Below are 10,136 nucleotides of genomic sequence, written 5' to 3' on the forward strand. Positions count from 1 at the left end.
ATATATACAATATGTTTTTAATTAATAAATTTAATAACAATCATCATCATATCTATACAATATGTTTCATCATCATCATCAAACTTCTAGTGAAATTCCCATCACAATATCTAAACGTTAACTTATTAAAATAACATTATGCTAAAACTTATAGTGAAATTCCTATCACAATATCTATTAAAATACCAACTAATTCCACGACACTAATACCAAACAACTGCTCTGATACATCTGATTAGCATAACAAATACTACAGTTACACCTTTCATTGCATCATGTTATTGCATCATGTTTTGTTCTTGTAGGCCTCTGCAATTTGTTCCAGGGATTGGACGAACTCATCCATATAAATCTGCTGCCGTGCAATGTTGGCTACTAGAACATCACGGGCCTCCACTGCTTTGGATCTCGGTATCTTTCACTCCTCTCCCTTCATTACCATTTTAAGCGTCAAACATACGTTGTGTGCGAGAAAAGAGCCATCGTCTCCCCTCTCTATCTCCACCCCCGCCTTCAGTTCCGCCGCAATTTGCCTCGCATTCAAACACTGATCTCCACCCATCGGCAGCATTACGAGCGGCAATCCAAACGTCAGCGCCTCCATGGCGGAGCCCCACCCGCCATGGTTCAGATACCCACCCACCGCCGGGTGTGAAATGATGCGCACCTGCGGCACCCAACCCCCGACGACAACCCCTCTCTCCCGGGTTCGACTCTCGAATCCCTCTGGAAGGAGTCCCAGCGGATCGTCCCCAACGCCGTCGGAATGCCGCAGAGAGCGCAGAGACCAGAGGAACGGTAGACCGCTCGCTTCAAGCCCCAGTGCAAGCTCGCGGACTTGTTCTCTCCGCAGAAACGTCTCGCTGCCGAATGAAACAAACACGACTGAGGTCGCCTTCTGCCCATCCAGCTACTCCAGCAGCTGAGAGCCCTCAGAGCCGTTGGCACCAGGTTGGATGGCGGGCATAAGCGGGCCGACAGAGAGAACAGGGACCCTCATGGCGTCTTGAAAGTGACGAATATATTTATGTTCGCTTTCGAAGCAGGATTTTACAGCCACCGCCGCGCAACCTTCGAGGCATTTAGTAAGGCGACTGATTGGACTAAGGTGCCCAGGTATTTCTCGATATATAAATGATATCCCCCGCGCTTCGTACAGCCTGAACGAGATCGCCGAAAACAGGAATCCGACGGGTGGCTTCGCCAGCTCCTCAGCGGTTATTTCCGGTTTGTGTAACCTGGAGGGGTGGGATATATAACAACAGCTGACGGGAGAAAAAACCGAGAAATAGACGGTTGGTATGCGCATCTCCGCAGCAACGCTCTGCGTCCAATGCTGCACGAAGTCGTGGACGATGTAATCCGGCGAGAGCTGCTCCAGCAGTCGCCGGAATGGCTTCTCCAAGCCGTCCATGGCTTTCTTCAGCGGTGCCGCCATTTCTGGCGGGATGTCGTCTGTGCATTTGGCGCCCAGAGTCAGGCCTTCCGTAGGGGGCAATGGCAGTTCCAGCAGATCGATCTGGCCTGGCCAGCACTGAAGCTTTAACGATGGGCGGATTCTCATAATGTTAAGGGGCGTGGAGAGGAAGGAGACTGTGTGGCTATGGATGGCCAGAGCCTTGGCTAGCTCTAAGAATGGATTTATGTGGCCCTGCGCCAGCCATGGAAACACCACAAAATGAAGCTTCTTCCTATTGCCATTCTAGTTATCCATCTTTCTCTAAATATTTTCTACTTACTTTGATCGACTCCCTAGCATTCATACACTCTGGACAGTGAAATCTATATCCAATATATAATGAATTCTGAACACAATTCTAGCGTGCTCTGTAATGCCACGTGTTTGTAGCATGCTCTGTCAATCGTCAGTTTATTGAATGGTAGATATATGGTGTGGCTAGTCGATGTGATTACTGTCCATCGTCAGTTTGTTTATTGAATGGTAGATAGTGACATTCAACCTATATTACAACTAGCATTTGCACCAGAAGTTGCAAAGAAAATGCCGTAAGGCAATGGATAACATATAACACTATGTAAAGCCATCAATAACATATGACACTAATTAATGCTTTTTTGACCCACCACCTCCGAGCTGGTACCCGCTGCGCTGGCAACCAACACCCGCGCAATTTCAAACGAGCCCTCGCGCCAAACATTCATTTGCTCCATTTGCACAACCGAAACGGGTCCTCTCGAGCATTCGTTTCTCCCGCTCACGGTGCTTGCTCATTTGCTCCATTCGCACAACCAGAACAGGTCCTCTCGAGCATTCGTTTCTCCCGCTCACGGTGCTTGCTCACCTCGCAGGCCTGCTCGCGGTGTTGAATCCCGGCAGGCTGTGCCCCAGGCGTAAGGTAAATTATATTCTGTGAACAATGACATCCACCATTTTGGCAACCAACACCCACGCAATTTCAAATGATCCCTCGCACCAAACATTCATTTGCTTCATTCGCACAACCGGAACAGGTCCTCTCGAGCATTCGTTTCTCCTGCTCACGATGCTTCCTCACCTCGCAGGTCCGCTCACGGTGTTGAATCCCAGCAAGCGGTGCCCTAGGCGTAAGGTAAATTATACTCTGTGAACAATGACATCCACCATTTTGGCAGGTGCCCGGAAGGCCCATGCATACGAATCCCACCCCGTGCTGCTATAAATTGTCTGCATTGGCAACTCCCAGCGTCTTGCGAAACATATACATTCAAGGTCTCCATTTGGGCGCAGGTTCAAGCGACATTGAAGGTGTTTTCCCATTGCATCGTAATCAGTTAGCAGATTTATAACGAACCACTTAGCCATTCAGACATCTTCAATAGTTTTTAGGACGTGGTTTAATGGTTAATAGTTAAGTAGGGAGGTCTAATCTCAAACAAAATTATATATATCTGAAAATTGCTCCAAATGCGGTCCAATCTCAAGCAAAATTATATATATCAGAAAACTACTCCAAACACAATTTTTTTAGTTGAAAAAAAAACAATAAACCACCGCCATTACAATTGCAAACTCAAGCTCCTGCATCCAGTGTGCTTGATTGTGTACTACCCACTTAGCCATGGAGGCCATGAAAATAAGATAATCCTAAACCACCGCCATTGCAAGCTTCCTGCATCCACTGTGCCTGCCTGTGCACTTTTCCAGGTGCATGGTTTATTTGGGCTTTTCATTGGGGTGAGATTTTGAGTACAAATATATTCAATTCTGTGAGAGGAATTTGGTGCACATTAATTTTCACATGCTTGCTAGGAAGGATGACCACGGAAAAATGCAAGGGCGCCAACCGGTGGAGCATTGATGTAAGAAGTAGGCTCAGACTACCTGAAGTATGTTGCCACATTTGCTTTATCCTCCTTTTCAACTGAAAACATTTTCCAATGCTCCTTTGGTGTGGTGCCATTGCTTTCTGCAATAAATGAATTATACCTTTCTATTTTAGCAACAAAAAATATAATTGCAAGTGAATCTCATTTTTGTGTCAGATCAACAACCTTTTTCTCGAACTTCTTGTTCCTACTTGCTGAAAGAAAACTGTGTTTTTTGTTATCAACCTTGAATATTTCTTTCATCTCTTCTCTTGCATTATTATGGCGATCTGAGTTCTATGTCAAATGAAGTGACCAGACTGTCATAAGATTAGGCTAGTAATGCAAGCAAGGCGATGACTGCATGTACATTTTGAATTGGTGCCTCAATAGGTGCTAGCATCTCTAACAATTTTTTGAAGTGATTGATGTTGTTGGCCACATCTTATGTTGTCATCTTTATTTGTGAAAACTTCCTCAGCTATATCTTAGGATGACAACTTGATATTCATAAATGTTAAACATCTTGAATTTCAATTGATTGTTGTGTTTGGCTACATATTAGGAGCCTCCTCTTTATTTGGTGAAGGAAACTCCTCTTTTATTGGATGGGGTTTCATATTGTCAAGGAAACTCCATTTAAAATATTAATATACATTCGGCATACATTGTGATTACAATTCTAATCTACGGTGACACGCTGTGAGTCAAAAGTTAATGAATTTAAATTTGAAGATAAAAGTACAAACCAAAACGAATCTCTTCATTAAAGAATCTTGAGCATATTAGTTGATGATTAACAAAATAGAGTGGTGATTAACCCAATGTCTTAAGAAACCCAGATTAATTCAGACAGCGTATAGTTAACCAAGTTACATTTACAGAAGACAAATAAATTCTGATTCGTAAATTGACAACTTTAGACCATAAATACCTCTGTAATACCCTTGGACTGCCCAACTCTAGGAATGGAAACAGTTGCCAAGAACAAGAATTGAAATCGCCTTAAAATCGTATGAAAACAGAACAAAATTGTTTCGCTTAGCAAATAACAGTGCTTGAATATAAAACTTTTTAAAGACGATTTGCAACGTAATTGTCCGAATTATATAATTTGAATGATCTGGACGAGCTTGGAAAACGGCGGGCCAAGTTTCTGTCAAACTCAAGACAGGTCATTTTTTTTCCATGTGCACAGGGTTGCTATTGATATAACAGCACAAGGCTACGCATGCAGGGAAGAAAGACATGAAGAGTCTCTGTGAAGAGTCTCATCACTAGCAGAAGAGTCTCATCGCCAGCAGGCAGTCTCTGCGAAGAGTCTCATCGCCAGCAGAAGAGTCTCATCGCCAGCAGGCCAGTCCTGGCTTTTCATGGCCCATTACCATGGGAAAAAAACCATTTTTCTATGAAAAAACAGATTAAAAAATAACATAACATAGTAACTTGTCTTTACCAAATTGCCTTTCATTTTTCAACATATCTCCTCTCAGCAAACATCTGCGATTATTATTTTTCCACCCTACAGCCAAGGTCCAAGAGTACGGATCAGTAGATTTTAAATATATCCATAACATAGCATTCCAGCACAGCAATGCATAATTTGTATATACATTGTGAAAATTACTTCTCATCCATTCATGTGAAAGAAAAAGCACGATCAAAAGAAACCTTCACTAGCATATATTATAATCAAATTTCAATCATACAACTACAAACAATTGATATAAAAATAGAAAACACACAGGATAAAATGAAAATCAACCAAATGAAACACAAGATCAAAGAAAATTGAAATAGCGAAAATTTAAAAAATCAGAAAATTGAAACATAGGAAAAATGAAAATCAACCAAATAAAATACAAGATCGAAGAAAATTGATACATAGGAAAATTAAGAAATGATTATACATCCAAGATTATAAAAGAAAAAAAACAGAACAAGGACAAGATAGAAACTATAACCAGTTACAGTAATTAAAGAATATATAAAGTGCAGTAATTAATTACCTAGAATGAAGAATACACCCAAATTACAGGAATTAAAGAAGCTATAAAATAAATAGCATAAAAATTAAACCCAAATTACAGTAATTAAAAAAAATCTAGAATATGTCCAAACAAAAGCAAAATCTCAAGATGCTTATGCTTCTGAGCGCCATATCAGATTGGATGGGGTTTCATATTGTCAAGGAAACTCCATTTAAAATATTAATGTACATTCGGCATACATTGTGATTACAATTCTAATTTACGGTGACACGCTGTGACTCAAAGGTTAATGAATTTAAATTTGAAGATAAAAGTAAAAACCAAAACGAATCTCTTCATTAAAGAATCTTGAGCATATTAGTTGATGATTAACAAAATAGAGTGGTGATTAACCCAATGTCTTAAGAAACCCAGATTAATTCAGACAGCGTATAGTTAACCAAGTTACATTTACAGAAGATAAATACATTCTGATTCGTAAATTGACAAGTTTAGACGATAAATACCTCTGTAATACCCTCGGGCTTCCCAACTCTAGGAATGGAAACAGTTGCCAAGAACAAGAAATGAAAGTGCCTTAAAATCTATGAAAACAGGACAAAATTGTTTAGCTTAGCAAATAACAGTGCTTGAATATAAAACTTTTTAAAGACGATTTGCAACGTAATTGTCCGAATTATATAATTTGAATGATCTGGACGAGCCTGGAAAACGGCGGGCCAAGTTTCTATCAAACTCAAGACAAGTCATTTTTTTCCATGCGCACAAGGTTGCTATTGATATAACAGCACAAGGCTACGCATGCAGGGAAGAAAGACATGAAGAGTCTCTGCGAAGAGTCTCATTGCCAGCAGAAGAGTCTCATCGCGAGCAGGTCAGTCCTGGCTTTTCATGGCCCATTACCATGGGAAAAAAACCATTTTTCTATGAAAAAAACAGATTAAACGAACGACAGAAAACACTCCAATCATCTAACACACATAATCAATGGCTCAGGATCGCACACGTCACATTATAGGGATGTCTTTCTCAGAGGAACGCCTTACGACGTAATTAACATATTCATAATAAATAATAAAATAATAGAAATTGAATATTAAAATAATTACATCAATAAGTACATTCATCATAATTATCAAAATTTAACATTATATTTTTATTTATTGTTTAAACAAACAAGATATACAATCATATTAAATTAACACACTTTAAAATATTTTTATATTTGAAATTAATAAAATGCTTTTAAATTTTTAACATTTCTCAAACAATACAAATATAAACAACCTAGATCTATCTAAACTTAGGATCTATGAAGCACCGCAAATATAACCAACATAGATCCATCTAAACTTACGATCGATCAAGCACTAGGGGAATGGATCTAATCAAGCACCAGGGGTCAAATCCCTTGATGTGCAAATCTTTTCTCAAGTTTCATAGTAAAAAAGGAAGTTTGAGAAAAATAGATTTGATCCATCCCAAAACTGATTTTTAGTAATATAAAAATAATATACTACTTTATCTCTTAAGTAATTCTCATATCAAAAAAATAACTCATCACAAACTGTAAATCAACTAAATGTAAAAAGCCAAAACAATTGTATGAACATATTCAAAAGGTTTTTTTGCATTTGATCCGAAAACTATAAAACCAATAGATTGTTGAAAAGGGAGATGTGTATTCTTCTCTTTCAATAACAAATCTTGAAGTTATTTGTGGAGGAAAGTGGAGGAAATCCTCTTATTGTAAAAACTCTATGTATTTCATGTTTTGAAGTAATCCATTTATGCATGAGAAAACCAAGATAAATATTGTGTAATCACAACTGTGGAGTACAAATAATAATTTGGTAATAGTATGGTTTCATCACAACGATAAAATAAAGAGAAGGGCAATATCAAACTATGAAAACTATTTGGTTCAATCACTTGTTTCCACCGTGCCTCCAATCCAATCAATAATGTTAGAATCAAATCAATAATGTTAGAATTCATTGTAACTTAACTCGCAACCTTTATTGTCACTCAACTAAAAGGCATGAATAGTTCCAGTGTGGGTTGTCCTTATACAAGAATTCCCATTGAGAGTAATTGATCCTAGTACTACAATAAATATTGTGTAGTGTATGGAATTTTAACTTTTCTAACCACATTGCTTTGACCATATAGATTTGAGAAGATGGAGAAACTTAGCCCTCAAAATGCCTTTGTCCTACATAAGATACCCTACTCGCGAAACTACCTTGAATAGTAGATCACCCGCATCTTCATTATTAAAAACTTTTTTAAGCATAGGTCAAATCAAATCATTAATAGGTATCCAAATTTGACCTCTATAAATGGTAATTATCATAACTCAAGTCAAAGAAATTAAAACCAATCTTTAAACATATTCTTTATATTGACCTATCTATTACAATTTATTGGCCAACACATTGACTTATTATATAGATCCATAGAAAGTGCAGCACATTCTCAAAGACAAGTATAAATTTATGGAAAAAAATAAAATTGAATGTTATATGATTAATTCTCATGGAAATTGTTAGACATTCATGTCAATGGCAGTATCCACCAAAGGAAATATAAGATTCTGATATAAATAGATGACATTTAGTGCTGGAGAATTATATGTACTAGTTCCCAATAGGAGGAGCGGTTGAATCATGAAACTACTTCCTTTTAACACTGAACCCGCATAATATTGATGTTTAACACTATCAGATTATTCTCTATGTTTTCTATTCAATCAAACCAAATTCTTAAGCCACATATATTTTCGAAATGCACCACAGAAACAAGCAATAAGCATCCCAGAATAAGTAGCATTATAAATATAATAGAACATCACTAGTTTTGATCAAATGTACATGGAATAATGTCACTCTCGGTGCAACGATTTTCGCTTCTCTCCTTTTTCTTTCAACAACTGACAGTGTGATACTTTACTTCTGCATAAATTGATCCAAGTTTGCTCTGCTGCTTCCCTTCCCTTTAACTACGGTAGGCTGACATGTGTTTGCTTCAATTCTTGAATTTTTCTGCTCGACTACTCAACCTGATTGTTAAATTTACAATATTCAACCATCCCTTTTTCAATTGTTTGCTTCTGCGCTTCACCCTGGTTCAGGGTACAATAAACCCCCTCCTATAGAGGTTCAATCTCCTTTTGCCGAGAGAGAATTTCTTCAAGCTCGATAGCATTATCTCTGGCTTGAGCCATAGTTGTAGTACGTCTATTCGTTAGATAGTAGCCAAGATCTCCATCGAATGCACTAAGATATTGTAATAAAACATGATGTTGTGAAGGCTTAAGGTCATTGGCAATAATCTTGAGCAAACTATAAAAACTTTTGATTAAATTCGTGAACATTTTCAAAATTCTTCTTCTTTATCTTATAAAACTGGCTAAGCAATGATGTTTCACTTTTCCTAGTTGCCCACCTTTAAATGAAACAATCGCGGAATTGCTCCCAACTATTGATGTCTTTATCAGGTAAAACCCTGAACCAAGAGAAAGCAGCCCCTTCCAAGGAAAGAGCAAAAAGTGTCATGAACACATCCTCTTCCTCAATATTAAAGACAACCATATAATTGCAAAATTTATCTATATGTTCAACCGCTGTGATTACTTTATTTCCTGAAAATTTGGTCAGCCAAATATTAAATCCATCAGGCATCTTGTTGGGATATCCAGGAAGAGCAGTCATATCCAAGGGTTGGAAAGAATAGGTAAGCCATGGCTTAGCCGTTGGAGCTACTCTGGCTTGTTCATTTTTTCGGACTAGTTCTTCAGTAATGGCCTCTATCTCTTTTCTTGCTGCTGCAATCTGTGATAAAAGCTCAGCCTTTCCCAGTTCCAAAGCTTTACGTGTTGCCTATGACTCTGCAGATATCACCTGAATTTTGTGCTGACCTTCCTGCGATTGAGTCTCAGCTTTTGAAATAGAAGCTTCATGCTCCATCTCTTTCTTTGCAAGTTCTTTTCTCAAATCTTTCTCAATTTTCTTCGACTTATCTGACAAAATAGTCTTTTCATCTCTTAAGCTTTTGATTTCATTAAGAAGGATTTGATTGAGATTCTGCAACTTCGATATCTGATCATCTTCTATCTTTGGAGAACTCAATTCTTTCGAGGAAGCGCGTCCGTCTAGAATTTCAAGATCCGTTGTCTGAGTAGTTCTTTGCCACCTCTTCATCTTGTCCACTGGGGTGAACTACCTGAGACAAACGATTAAAAACGCCTTTCTTGTTTCGTTACCATACCTAAATATTGAAAAACAAATATATAACTGATTAGCACTACCGCTTCTAACAAATCTCACAAAATAGAACTGAATCCCTCTACCGCCTCTAACAAATCGGAAAAAACATAACTGAATCCCGCTACTACTTCTAACAAATCGCTTACAAGTTAAAGAGTTGCCAGTACATCGCACATTCCGAGGAAGTTAGTTAAGAACCGTGGAATTGACGGAGGAGACTCATGCCAGTATGCAAATACTGTAAAAAAAGAATACACTGAACTTTAAAAGCAGAAAAACAGCGTACACTGAAAAAATATTGAAAAACAGCCCTGGCAATCTCAGCTATAAAATTAAAGAAAATGTGCATGTACATGATTCAAAACAATCAGTCTTTGAAAACAGCCCTGTCAATCTCAGTTAAAATTTGCAACTTGATATGATTTGAAATCCTTAGCTATACAGCCCTAACTCTCAATTTAACGAAAACAAATATAAAGAAAAAATAAATGCTCTAAAGATATAGCATATCAGAATACCTTTTCTACGCAGATGACAAAATGACGGGCTTTTGCTCTGCCAAATTGCTGGT

The 10,136-nt window shown here is 38.1% G+C and overlaps 1 pseudogene; it reads right to left on the reverse strand.

Moving 5' to 3' along the window:
- Positions 1 to 286: 286 nt before the first annotated feature.
- LOC149223292 (putative UDP-rhamnose:rhamnosyltransferase 1) lies at positions 287 to 2,803 on the reverse strand (annotated as a pseudogene).
- Positions 2,804 to 10,136: the final 7,333 nt, after the last annotated feature.

Source organism: Pinus tabuliformis, chromosome Q (genome assembly GCF_031772625.1).
Source record: "Pinus tabuliformis cultivar Carrire ecotype Pingquan chromosome Q, CPIR1, whole genome shotgun sequence".
Taxonomy (NCBI): domain Eukaryota; kingdom Viridiplantae; phylum Streptophyta; class Pinopsida; order Pinales; family Pinaceae; genus Pinus; species Pinus tabuliformis.